This window comes from Ambystoma mexicanum, chromosome 10 (genome assembly GCF_040938575.1).
Source record: "Ambystoma mexicanum isolate Mex_15411 chromosome 10, UKY_AmexF1_1, whole genome shotgun sequence".
NCBI lineage: Eukaryota > Metazoa > Chordata > Amphibia > Caudata > Ambystomatidae > Ambystoma > Ambystoma mexicanum.
The window spans coordinates 1,391,278,954-1,391,293,410 of NC_090932.1; positions in this window are offsets into that span (position 1 = coordinate 1,391,278,954).

A 14,457-nucleotide genomic window follows, 5' to 3' on the forward strand; every position below is an offset into this window, starting at 1 on the left:
CTCTGAGGGGTGGTTTGGAAAAGAGAAAACTGCATAAAACTAGTTTCTGTCTCTGCATTCATTCTTTTAGTAAATGATAATGAAGATAACCCCTGCTAACTGCCCATGGAGTATTAATTATATTAAAGACTAGGAGACAATATTATGCTTCAACTTCATTTATTTTACTCTTCAGCAGTTTCAACAAAAAACACACAATAAAACTGAAAAGTATCCTCATGTCACTTTTCTTCTTCAGAAACTACAAGTCCCAATGTCTCAGTAGTTCTATCTTGTACAGCCCAGCTATGACACCCTTCCTGTCCCTGGGCACCTCCTCGCTTTTACAGCTCTAAACTGCCTCTTGAACTGTTTGTCAACGTCCTGCCAACTGGGCAAACTGTTTCCTTGCTGCATGCTCAACAGAGCTTCTCCCAACTAGAACTGTCTGCAGCCGTCAGACCTCGACATTCCTTGACTCTTTCCTCTGAAGTGTTCTTCTGGTCTTCACTTGCGGATCATACAAATAACAATATCAGGGTGGAGTCCATGTACTGGCGTAACCGTTGGTAATTACAATATAGTTTATACAATACATGACAGGGTGGGAATATAATGCTCGCCTCCTAGACTTTAATAGAATTAATACTCCCTGTGCAGTAAGCAATGGGAAATCTTCATTCTATGTCAAGTCTGGAGGTGAGTATTATGCTTGTTCAAAGCTTCCCCAATACAGTTGCAGCTAAACTTTCAATTGGCTTAAAATAGAACTATTTAAATGAATTATCACTTCCCCAATCAGCTGCCTGCATAATATCACGCAGGGACACCCCGGCTGTGAATGCTCTGGATGCCATGGCTCTTCTTACTGAGTGTTCTCCATGTATATTTAGGTCGATATACACCATCTGCATTACCTCTCTTAACCATCTCGCTATTGTGACTGTCGCTACTACTTGAAAAGGCTTTCTAAATGAAATCAGTAGCTGAGTAATGCCTGCTTCCTTGCAATCCACTGTCCTGCTCTCATATTCTTTGATACACTGAGCTACACACCATTTGGGGTTAATCGGAAAATATGGGTAATGGACTGTAGTAGTACCTGTCTTAGTCCTTCTGACTATAGAGAACATCTATCCATCAGACCCAAAGGACTTCCTGTTAATCTCAAGCGCTTGACGTCTGCTACTCTTTTACATACTAAAAATAATAACATTGCTAGCTTGCCAAACAGTTGCTTTAGTGACACGCAACTGTCTGTTGGCCAACTCTCTGGTAATCGCAACACTACTGTCACGTCCTATACTTTATTATACCTAGGCTCTGGGGGTGCTTTATATCTCGCCCCTTTTATAAGGCTAGCTACTGCCGGATGTTCTCCTGCTGGAATTCCTTCTATTGGTAAGTGGCCTGCCAAAATGGCTGATCTGTACACTCCTATGGTCCGGAATGCTTTCCCATCTTTCAAAAGATATGCTAGGAAATTCAGTATAGCTACTATACGGGATGAAAATGTTTCCCTCTACAGCAATTCGACCACCTGGCCCAAGCTGCATCATAGCTCCTCCTAGTGCATAGTGCCCATGATTATGCAATGAGCTCTGCAGCTTGCGTGGAAATGCCTGGCAGTGCCCAGAGTTTCCTGATACTCTGCACACTATTAGCGGGAGAGTCCCTCTCACTATCAGAAAATGAGATGACCCAGCTGGGTCCGTGAGCAGTCATTCTCTGACCGGGAGAACTTGAGACATGTCTGCCAACAACTCCATCAACATTGGGAACCATACCTGTGACTTCCACTGGAGGCGCTATCAAAATCAATGCTGCCTTCTCCCTCCGACACTTCGCTAAGAGCCTGCTCAGCATCACGAATAGAGGGAACACATAATGTAGTTCCCCTGACCAAAGAAGAGAAAGGCGTCCGTGCCTTGCACGCTCGGGTCCAATCTCCAACCAAAGTATCTGGGATTCTGCGCATTGAGGCAACACGTGAACAAATCTGTGTGAACTGGACCCCACAGTCAGTCTAGGCTCTGAAATACCTTAGTGTCCAGCTTCCAGTTGCTAGAGTCTGAGAGGTATCACGAGTTCCAGCCGGCTACTACGTTTAGTGAGCCGGCAGGTATATTTGCTAGCTCTGCTAGTAGTCGGGATCTCCTCACTTCTAGGTGGTCTATATACCTGACAGCTGATATGTTGTCCATTTTGAGAAGGACACATGAACTCACTCTCCCCTTTGTGAACACTTTAATAGTGAAGGAACCCACTAGGAGTTCGAAACAATTTATGGGAATGCGAAGTTCCTGCTCGCTCCATTTCCCTCCGGTCTCTAGAGATTCGCATCTTGCTCCCCAGCCTTTGCGACTGGGATTTGTTTCTATAACTAGATCTGTCTGATCTCCTAAAATGTCCCAACCATTCCAAGCATCCATATTCTTCAACCACCACTCTAGTTCTATGATGGATTCCTGATCTAAAGGTATTTGCTGATGGTGTTTCAGACCCTGTTGCAAATGTTTGATCTTCACTCTCTGAAGCGCTCGATAGTTCAGCGGGCCTGGGAAGATAGCTTGAATCGACACTACTAGCAATCCCTATATCCTCGCTAGTACTCTGATTGATATTGTCTGTTTGCACAAGCAGTCCTTGATCTCTTTCTTAATGTCCCTGATATTCCTTGCTGGCAATTCTATGGTTGCTTTTCAGGTGTCTAAAACGAAGCCCAGGAACTCTTAACATTGTGCTAGTGTAGTGTCCAATTTTTCGACATTCACCAGGAACCCTTAGGACATCAGGAGGTTCTGCACCCATGTTGTCTGGTATATCAGTGTCTCTCGCTCCTCTGCCAGGAGCAGCCAATCGTCCAGGTATAAAATCAACCTGATACCCTTCTCTTGAATCGCTGCTGCTACTGGTCTCATCAACTTGGTGAAGGCACAAGGAGCTGAGAATAGCCCAAAGGGCATAGTCCTGAATTGCCACAGTTGCTCATTCCAGCGGAATACCAGGAAGGTCCTAAATCGCTCTTGCACTGGCACCATTAAGTACGCGTCCTTCAGGTTTAACCTTGTTAGCCAGTCTCCTTGTCTTAGCGAATCCCTGAGCTGATGTATTCCTTACATTTTGAAATGGCGGTGTACAATCCAGCCATTCAACTCTTTCAGGTTTATGACAATTTTTGACCTTGACCGGCTCCTCTTTCTCTGCGCCCCCTCGGAAATCTTCTTCTGGCAGAAGGAGTCCTGATGTTTATTCTTCCAGTACTTTACTCTGGGATTCTGAGGTCATCTATCTCCTTGAAAATAACCAACAGCTTGACCCCTATAGCGGCCAGTTCTGGCAAAAACTCTGCCTGGGAAAATCTTTCAAATTGATGTCTGAGTTTTTTCCAACAAAGTATACGTGCTGACAAACTGGCCCATTTCCCTGCCAAAAGTCTCTCCAAAGAGCAGGACCTGAGCTGCTTCGCCAGCCTCATAAAACGCTAGGTCACTTAATTTCGGATCTATTTTCAGTAGTAAACCTCTCCTTTTTCCAAAGAGATGGTGCAGTTTGCGTTGCCAAGCAGGCAGACCACTCTTTGGGCCCAGCTAGCCAGGGATTCAGAATCCACTTCTTCTCCGTATCTCTGGCCCTCTATGCCAGATCCATAATTTTAGCCAAGCGGCCCGATAAGTCTAAAACTTTTTCCTGGCAGCTCCTCCAGGACCTCTCAATGCCTTTCCGCAGGTCTTTGCTGGTCTTCGACACAAAGGTCAACATTTTAGGGTCCAGCTCTGACGTCTCTGCCACCTTTCCAGGGAGGTCCAGCCGCGGGGATTCTGCTTGAAGGTGCTGCCTCACCTCCTTGTCTAGAGCTTTCCTCAGTCTGATGGCCATGTACTGTGTCACTCTAGGGGACGGCTGCCAGTCAGAGGATCTAGGGTTCCTAATATTGTCTGGTTCAAACACATCCAGTATCTCTTCTGGCTCCTAGGCCAGATGCTTCTCCTTGCAGGCTCTCTTGCCCCTGCTGGGTTTCACACATTCTTCCTGTGCTTTCTCTTCCTCCCTGTGGGAAGATAGTTCATCTCCTGCTAGCTCCTCTTCCAAGCCTGGGTCATCTTCGCCCATATTTTCTTCCCCATGGAAGGGGGTCGTGAGGCCTGGCACTGTCGGCCTGCGCATGAAGGCTTCCTTCAGCTTGGTAAAAGCGTCGACTGCCTCAGGGGTCTTCTCTTCCACCCTGTATGGTTGACCCAGGGGGGGGGGGTCAGTAGAGGCTTTCCTCTTTCAGGTCAGGTTACTCCCCTTAGGTGTTATGCTCACTTGGTCTCCACAGGGGCACTGAACGATGCAGGACGTGGTTGCACTGCTCCTGGAGTCACTCGTGTCAATGGTCAAACTTGGGGGAAACTGCTCCTAAAATGGGGGAGTTAGCAATTGTTCAGGGTATAACTACCCACTCCGCCCCGACTCACGATTCCCTGACCGAGGGTTTTCTCTCACCTTGGATATATGAACAATGAACTCTCCATCCTGCTTTCCTTGATGCAGGGGTGCCATTATGGATGAAGGCGATGAATGGACCTAGTTGCTTCACTGGTCCACGGGCCTGTGCATAGAGTCCAGACCTGTTGCGACTCAATTCGTGCTTTGTAGTCTTAAGGTGAGTATAGTCCTTAATTACGTTATGCTCTGTCTCTATTCTCCTTTTCTCCCTTTCTGTTCTTGATCTTCTCTTAATGTTCTTTTCCCAGTGTTTACCTTAAGCTTCTTAAGGTGAGATGTCCTTTCTCTCCATGTTCATCCTTCCTTTTGATGTTTTATTCCGCGTTCATTTCTTGGCCAACTGATATATTGTGTCTCTCTTGTTTCCACAGTTTCAGTTCCCATAGCGGGTTGTGGGCCGCCTTAGCCCGGAGATGGATGGTTGCAGAACCCAGAACGTGGAGACTGGCAAGTTGACAGGTCAGTTCCAATATGCGAAAGCTAGCGTGGGGCGGTTGAGAAAGTGCGCAATGCTAACCTGCTGTCTCTGTGTTTTCTCTTGTTCCATCATTACAGGTTGCGATGGGGCTCTCAGAGTGAAGATCGAGTGGACCGCCTGGGTGATGTTCGAGATCCCTCAGTTAACTTGAAAGTAAGCGCTGGTATTCTTCTTGAACTGCTTTCTCTTCGAGATAGATCAGCGGTTGGATTCGGGACTGCAGATCAGGTAAGCAGAGCCGGACACAGTGACCGTTACGCTGCAGAGATGCATAATAACGCGAAGCGTGGATTTCGGCCAGGGCGTGACTTATATAGCCAGCTGCACCCTAAGACCCGAACACAGCCAAAACACTAGACTGCTCGGTCCAGTTGGGGAACAGGGCTGTAGGGTAGGCCTCTATGTTGGATTCTGGTAGTGTTCCTGATACCTGGCCTATTTGTGTCATGAGCCTAGTGCCGAAGGCGCCAGGCCTGAGACCAGGTGTTCTTCCTCCAGTCTTTTGGGGCCCGTAGGGCCATGTTTGAATGCTGCAGTGCTGCTCTACCCTGGGGGCAGTGAAGTGAGTGGTCATCAGGGGTACCGATCATGACATTAGGGCCTGTCTTCGAGGGTCCTGTGGGCGTGCTCTTGTCATCTCTGGTGCCCTCTTGAGGCTGGCTCAGCATACTTTCTAGAGTTTCCAGCCTTTCCTGAAGGGGTTTTACCCCTTGCGCCATTGCATCCGTAAACGAGCATCCCACACTCCCTTAAAATTGGCAGCGAGGTCTAGAGGCTGCTCCTCTTCACTCCACTCAAATTCTGACATGGCTGTAAGTGTTGTGTGCCTGGTACCTGAGTCAGGTGTCTTGCACGCTTACTGCTACGTGGGCCCTGCCTAATTTTCAGGCTAGTCTGGGGATCAATCCTGTTGAGAGGAGTTCCTCTCTATCTTATAGCCTTAAGTGCCACTTCCCGCTCCTCCAAGCTGTCAGATCAGCTGATCTGAACCAGGCGCTGCATGTGGCCTTGCAGCTATGGCTTATGGTGCCCTCTGATAGCAGCTTCGACTGCGTTTGTATATTTTAATAAATACTTCTATGTCTGATCACTGCTTCTCACTTCGGGCTCGTAGAACCTGTGCCGGCTAATGTCACGCTCTGACTCTTCCTCCCTAAAGGAGGGGGTCAGAGCGCTTTGCAAGCGTAGCTCTGCCCACAAGAGGATGGGGGCTGCTATACTCCACGGCTGTGAGGCCGAGCGAGCCCCCGGCATGCCAGTAATGTGGCACGGGCTCGCTAGTCTCGTCACCAGAGTCTAGGTACCAAAGGCTTTCGAATGTGGCTACGCTCGCAATGGTAATTCGCTAAGATACGTTTACCAATGTTCCGCGACAGTAGCCGCCAATTAACTTGCGATGAACATCTCAAATATCTTTGCATTCCATTTGCACACAATTAGCTGCACTATATCTGTAGTATGTACATCACATTCATCTGTGAACTACACATTAAAACTTCATGTCATGCTAAATTCTCTCAAACATGCTCAATCTATGTAGAAGGGTACTTACCTGCTGAAGAGCATTAAAAGAAGAGGAGGAGCCGAGGGACAGGAAGGGTGTCATAGCAGAGCAGTACAAGATAGAATTACGGAGATATTGGGAATTGTAGTTTCTGAAGTAGAAAAGTGACATGAGGATACTTTTCAGTGCTATTGTGTGTTTTTTATTGAAATTGCTGAAGAGTAAAATAAATGAAGTTGAAGCATAATGCTCGCCTCCAGTCTTGAGATAGAATAGCAAATGCATCCTCCTGCAAGAGACAGAACTACTGATATTTTGCCATAAGCCAAGCACACAAGGGGATGCAAGAAAATGCAAGCAACGTTTGTAAAGGCTAACGTCACATAAACAGATGTTAATGAATGGACATGCCCCATGGGGCCGACATTTCCCCTGTGCTTTGGTCCCTTCACTGGCTCCCGGTTGCTCACCATATCAGATTTAAATCGTTATGCATTGTCCATCGGGCTCTGCATGACCAAGGGGCAGAATTTCTCAGAGCAGTTCATTTGCTACTGTCCGGCGCGTTGTCTGTTCTGCTTCGGCTGACCAGCTTTGTGTGCCTTCCTACTGTCGTGTACGGATTGGAGGCCGCGCTTTCTCTATAGCAGTAGCTCTGCTCTGGAAGGAGCTCCCGATAGACATAAAAAAGCTAGCTAACCATCTGGCCTTTAGGAAGGCCGTAAAGACCTATCTGTTTTAAATGGAGCATTCATTGGTTTGGCTTGCCTTTGTCCTCCAGCGCCAAGATACCTCCGGATGACCGTGCGCTCTAGAAGTTGCTTTAACATAACATAACAATGAAGAGCAAAAGTTTAAGTATTAAAAGTGATTTCTGCTAAGTACAAAGTTTTTGTGTATATTGGCATTTTTTTTGTTTTCTTTTGTGACTTTGAAACGTTACATGGATCTGTCCAGTGCTGTGATTTCAGCACTGGACAGCTGCATCTAACGTTGCGAAGTTACCAAAAAAAAAAGCATTGAAATGCTACTTTTAACATGTAAAAGTGCATTTCAATTGAAACCAGTCCATGACTATTGTCAACGGATTGATTTCGAAATAAATGCACTTAGGATGTTAAATATAGGCTGTCACAGCTTTGTTTTTCAAAACTTTGTTTTCAAAACTTTTGTTTATAGAAACTTTTTTTTGAAAATTATCAATATGAACCGTCTATAAAGCCTCAGGCATCTGCAGCCTTTCAATTAAGTTGCCAGGAGAGCCCACCAATTTCAGTGGAGGCACATATGCACGTTTACACACGCACACACACACGAACACACACCCACACACATGCATAAACACACACACACACACACAAATACACACACAATGATAATCTTTCGATGTCAAAATCTCAAAAAGGGGGTCAGTGCTTCTATGGATAGTGGTAGATGGCCAGTGTGTTTGAATCTACATCCACTTTAGGAATGTCATTATTAGCGCCTGGATGCTGCTGGCATTACAATGTGCCAAAAGGTTCAGCAAGAGTCAAAGAGTCAAAGATGTCTGAAACTTGACAAAGCAGTGAATGCTTTACTCTGATTAATTACAGACCCCATGGTACTTCTATAATATACCTTTTTAGGTTTTGCCATCCAGGTACAAGGTGCAGACCCCTCTGAGTACCTTGGTGTCAGAAACAAACCCAGACTTGACAAGTATGAAGGGGACTTTGATTCAAAGGATGGTAACTCAATCACTGTCACCAACATAAACATTGCACTTGTGATGACTTTGCTGAAACATTGCGATGAACAACCCCTGCAAGAGCACACCTGTGATAGCACGTCCAGCATTAGCCATTGTAATAGCATGTGCCAGGTTTGAACCAGAATGACAATATTAACCCTTGTATCAACACAGTAGTGATGGCTTTACCCAGAAAATTACAGTAGTTGCCTTCTACGAACATACTTGAATGGATTGTTCCAAACATACCAGTATTTGCCTTTGTAAATACACAATTGTGATGCATTTTTAACATGTCTGTATTTGACCCTGAATTGTTGTAGACTTTGTCCCATGGCAGTGTTTGCTCCTGTAGGTTCGTACTTGTGATAGCTTTGCCCCAACATGCCACTATGTGCCCCTGTAAGTACACACTTAGGACTTTTCCCCAACATGCTAGAATTTGCCCTGGTAAGTATACATACACATATTATGGCTTTGCCTTAGCATGCCAGTATTTGCACTGTAAGTGCCCAGATACAGTGGTTTTATTCAACATCCCCGCATTAACCTCTTTACAGGCTTGGACTGGCGTATAGGGCAATAGGCCCATAGCCGAACCAAAAACTCTAAAATGCTGGTGCGGGCCAGTTTTTTTGTTCAAAGTGGGCCCCTTTTTGGGCCAATTTGAGCCAGTTTGATGAGTTACTTCACTATGCGGCTTATAGTTTTGACCAGTGTTGGTCAAAACGAAATATTCTTTAAAATGCACAATTTACATCACAGTTTACCAAAAAAAAAAAAATAATAATAAAAAACCTGGGTACTATTGAAAGACCATCGCAAAAGAAATGAATTTCCATGTACAGCTATGGGCTACTTATTCATTTCATTCTGAGACAATTTATGGCCCAGTCCGACTCTGCCTCTTTATGATCATACTAGTGAGACCACTCCCCCGACATGCCAGTAGCCCCTGTATGAACACACTGATGATGGCTGTGCATAAACATCTCAGTATTCGCCCCATTAGTAAACACATTTGATGTGTTTTCCCGAAATGCCAATAGGTGCCCCTATCAGTGCACACGTGTTAAGGCTTTGAATAAACATTTGAGTAGGAAGATCTGTGCAATCATGTTTGTGATGAATTTGACCCAACATGCCAGTATTTGCACTGGCATGCCAGTATTCGCTGGCAGTAGCCCCTGCAATATTTCACTTCACTTTTCCCCAACCTGCCAATAGTTGAACTTGTGACAACACACTGATGGCGGCTTGCCCCAACATGTCAGTATTTGCCCAACTAGCAACTAAAAAATAACGTGCCTCTGCCTGGGCTATGTTTTCCTTCATCCACACCGCAGTGCATACACACATTACTTCTTGCTTCACGCATACACACGGGCAACTTTCTTTCCTTCAACAGCCACTTCCCTTCACATACAGTTTCATTTACTGCACATACATTCAGTCACACCAGCAATCTCATTCACCGTGCATACAGATGCCCACAGCCTCTTGCTGAGCACACACTCTCGATCCCACATACACCCACCTCGCACCCGTTCAAATTAGTCTGGAGTCATGCACACCTCACACCATCTCTTCACTACACGCAGACTCACATGCAGCCACGTGTGCACAGGCGCGTTATAAATGCCTTACCGTATCTTATCACATTCAATCATTTTTTTCAGTCATGCAACATCATTCTTTCTCCCTCTCTCTCATTCGCTTTCTCTCGCTCTCTCTCTCTCTCTCTCTCTCTCTCTCTCTAACTGTCTCTCTCTGCCACTCTCACGCATATACACGCACACGCACCTTCAAGACATGGCGTTGGCATCAAACCACTTTTCCAGCTTTTCTACTCATCTGGGCAACGAACTGCAACCGGCGGGAACCGGTGGCCAGGGGAGCCACCCCAGGTGACACATGGCTATCGCGGATCTGCCCTATATTATATCTTTTTAAAAACCTTTCCACAGAGAGGCGGGAAACCTCCACCAGATGAAGTACAGGGTCGATCTTTCTTGACCCGACGCACACCATAACAGCGGATTTAATAAAGGGGTGCGCCTTTTCTAAATGAATAAAATAATGTCCAAAGTGTAAATGTTTCTTTCTTTGCCCAGATTGTCCTTTAAACAAATAAAATATGTGATTTAAAAAAGCAGCATTTGAGTTCTAAAAGTTTCTTTATCAACAACAATAACATGTTGTATCCTCGACATAATGGAATGGGAAAATCTCCACTGTGAGATGACACTCGATTACTGACTTCAATACTTCCGAATATAGATGTAAGAAATATATAAACACTGAAGAAGGACTTGAAATGTTGCCAAGCAAGACTTGAGTAACAGTCGGCTTTGTTGTGCTCCTGTTTGTTTCCTGCCATCAGCAAGAGCCAATGTACTCCTCCTGTCCCACTACCGCTTTCCGTCCACAACTTCCTTGCTATCACCGACTGCACTGTGCATTTGATTCACTGAACTAGGGTCCCAGCTCATCCCATCCTTCTGACCATGCAAAGACTTGCAGCCTGGCTCTTGACCCTGGGATTATGCTCTCTGTGTAGCTCTCTTTGCCCCCACACATACATGCCAACCCTCCCGATTTAGGTGGGAGACTCCCGATTTTTAAAATAATTATAACCCTAATGCAATCCTATGGGAAAAATACAGTATGGTGAAATCTCCCTCTTAGGGCCTGCTGCATATTTGCATGTCTGCCCATAGTTTGTACAGTAGGGCACTTTGAAAAGATGCACTTTGATATGATTGATTCGCCCACCTTTCCTGTTATTCCGTGAAGTCCTGGTGTTAAATGTGAGCGGACACCGGATGATTACATGAAGAAGTGCCTCATTAAGTAATAAGGAGCAGGCAACAGGCACTGCACCCAGTAAACACAAACAGTAAATGGTGGTTTCAGAACTAGAGTTGGTTCTGGAGCCCTGACCAAAAGAAAACAAGGATCGTCACCATAAAAGACTAACTTAACACATCTTCCTCCTTATACATATCACAATAATGTTTGAGTTCATTCAAGAAATCCTTAAAACAAATAGGCACCATTTTGATTATGCCTTTAGGCATGTCCACCACCGTGGACTGATCATCCACACCTTTTTTGCCATGGTGAATCTCATCCTTTTCCACCTCAGCATTCACCTCCACACTCTCCAACACCTCTTCATCACTTCCCACTGCCGAACTTTTGACCAACCTCATTTTTGATCAACATTCACCTCCTTCCATGATTACCACACTGTCTCTAACTGCTGCAATTCTCTTTGGTCCTATAATATTGCTCTCCAGGCACTTTGACCCAAATGTGGGATTCTTTATTAGCACTGGATCTCCCACAGACCACTCCAATGTCTTGACACTGAAGCCGAATCAAACCTTTTTTTGTATTCACTATGGGCCTCTGAAATCAATCTCATAACTTCCTGCCAGTCAACATTCACACACCCTGATAACTCCAGCCAGCCAGGGCCTAGCTTGGTGGCTGGCTGATGGCCCTTCAATGATACAAATGGGGAAACTTTGGTGTTGGAATGGGGTGTGATGCAGTAATTCCACAACATTTCTTTCAAAACTTCCGTCCACAACAATCCCAAACTAAAAGCCAACTGTATTCCTCCTTTGAGAAATCTATTGGCCTGTTCAACTAATCCGTTAGCTCTGGGGAGATACAATGCTGTACGCAAATGTCTAATTCCAAAACGTGTAAGAAATTCCTTTGTTCTCTTCAAACAAAACGGGACCCCATTGTCTGTGATTATCTCAGTTGGGAAACCCTCTCTGAAGAAAATGTCCTCAAAAAACGCTATCATTTCATTTGTAGTGGCTTCCCTCAAAGCCCTGCACTCTAACCATTCAGAATGGTAATCGACCACCACTAAAACAAACTTGAATCAATCCCCTATCCCTTGCACGAAACCCATAAGATCCACTGCAATCTTCCTCCAGGGTTCACTCAGAACCTGTACAGGTGAGAGCGGAATTTCTCTTACAACTTTTCCTTTGTCACTACTCTCACACTCCCTGCATGAACAAATCTTCCTTTCCACCTCACTATCCATACCAGGCCACCAAAACGATTGCCTCAATAATTGTCACGCTCACCTGGATTCCACGGAGGTGCCGAATGAAGCTGGACTGCTGCGGTCTCCACCAGTGTGACTCGTAGCGAAGTGATGGACTGCACTTGCCCACTCAGTTTCGTCTGTCTGGCCCGCAAGAGCATTTTCCTAGAAGCAGTAAAGGGAATTAGCCACCCGTGGTAGAGGGGTTAACACTAACACTATCTTCCCGAAAACTTCTAGTATTCCCCTTCATAAAGTCTCACCTTATAGTTAGGAAGGATGAACTCTCCATCCTGCGTTTGGAGTGCAGGGGCGCGTAGAACTTCAGTTACTTCACTGATCCGAAGGTATTTGGCAGAGTTCCAGACAAATAATGACTCCGAGGTAAGTTGTGTGTAAACCAAATGTATAGTTCTTTTAGAGTTCAAATATCTGTTTATTCACTCATGCTCCTTTCATACCTTTCCCTATGCAGCGTGGTCTGAGGAGCGAGTTTGCCTCGATGGATGAAGGTAGCGCCTTGGTAAGAGTCTGTTTGCACCAAGCACTGTTTAGCAAGTAATATTGTTCCAAGTGTGATTAACCAATAGTTCTCTATGTTTGTTGCAGGTGCGGCGCCTTTGCAAAAATGTTGAGCGTAGAATGGTGACCAGCGCTGCCTCGAGCTGTAATATGCCAAGTAAGTATCTTGTGGTAAGTAAGTGAATGCCTTTGGCGGAACCCCGCTCACCTTTTGTTTGTTCTTGTTTTTTCAGATGCTGATGTTGCGAGCGGCGATTCAACGGGCACCGCGCTGGGTCGTGAAGATGCTCTAATGATAGGTGAGTACGGCGCGATGCTGCAGCTGGCAATGCGATGCGGTTGTTTTAAATGTTTTTTCCCTTTCTCACAGGTGCAGCTGCTCCAGGGAAGATGATGACCAAATAGGAATCTTCCTGTTCTAACCTTCTCTTTTTCTTTCCTTTTCTCTAGGATCGGCTCGGACACAAACGGGTGTAGCTGTAGACTGAATACTGGACTGCAGACACGGTGAGCGTTACGCTGCTGAGATGCAGAATAACACGAAGCGTGTGCTGCTTTTTGGGCGTGGTTTAAATAGTATCAAAAAAGTAGTTCCCAGGTAAAGAGTTCCAGTACCACACACAAGTAGTAAAATAGTTCCTAAAGGAAAGTAGTCCCTTCATGGCCTCATGATGGCCTGTATGTGAGTTCTTTGCAGGATTACCTGCACAGTTTAAAGATGGCAATATGAGCCTGGTGCCTACGGCACCAGGACTGAACCCATATAGCCCCTAGACGGGGTTTTGGGAATTCTTGCGTCTTCATGGATGCATGTTCCCTGGATAGATGGATCTGTTCCGGATATCTGGGGGCAGGCATTGTGACAATAATCTCTTTGTGCCCCCCATGCCTAGGTGACCCTGATGGGCTAAATTGACCAACCAACCTCTGATTCACAAAGGAACAACAACTTTGAAACCTCTCCTTAACTTGTTACCATCTTCAGAGAGACTTAATTCCTGTTTAACTTCATAAAATCGGTTGAAACTCCTATCCAAAACCTCTTAACCAGGCCATCCACCTACGGTCAATTCCTTCACCTTAGACACTATCACATCCTCTCCATCCGCTTCAAGCCACTCTGCTCTACTCACAGCACTACTCGCAACATTGGCAATTATCAGGTCTTCCTCCCTGATCATTCCTACATTTTCCCCTCCACCTCAACAGGAAGCCGAGACAATCAGCTACAACATTCTCTCTCCCTGGTACATAGCACATCCTGAAATGTTACCCTTGTAAGCCAATCATCCTCCTGGAAATTCTGGGTGAGCCCTTCTCCCAACCACTGCTACTCATCAAATGCACTAGGGGTTTGTGATCTGTCTTGACTTGAAATTCCTGATCCACAAGAAAAACTTAAAATGTAAAATTGCCCAAATCACAGCCAGAGCTTCTCTTTCTATCACAGAATAATTTTTCTCGGCACCTCTTAAAGGCCTAGAAGCAAAAGCTATGACATGCTCCTCCTTCCCTTGATCAATTTGAATTAATGAGGCACCCAAACCTAATAAACTTGCATCAACAGATAGAACAGTCTTTCTACCACACACAAACCACCTAATCATGGTGCATTCCAAATGCCTTCCTTGATTTTCTGAAAGCAACTTGACACTCATTTGACCAATTAAAATGAA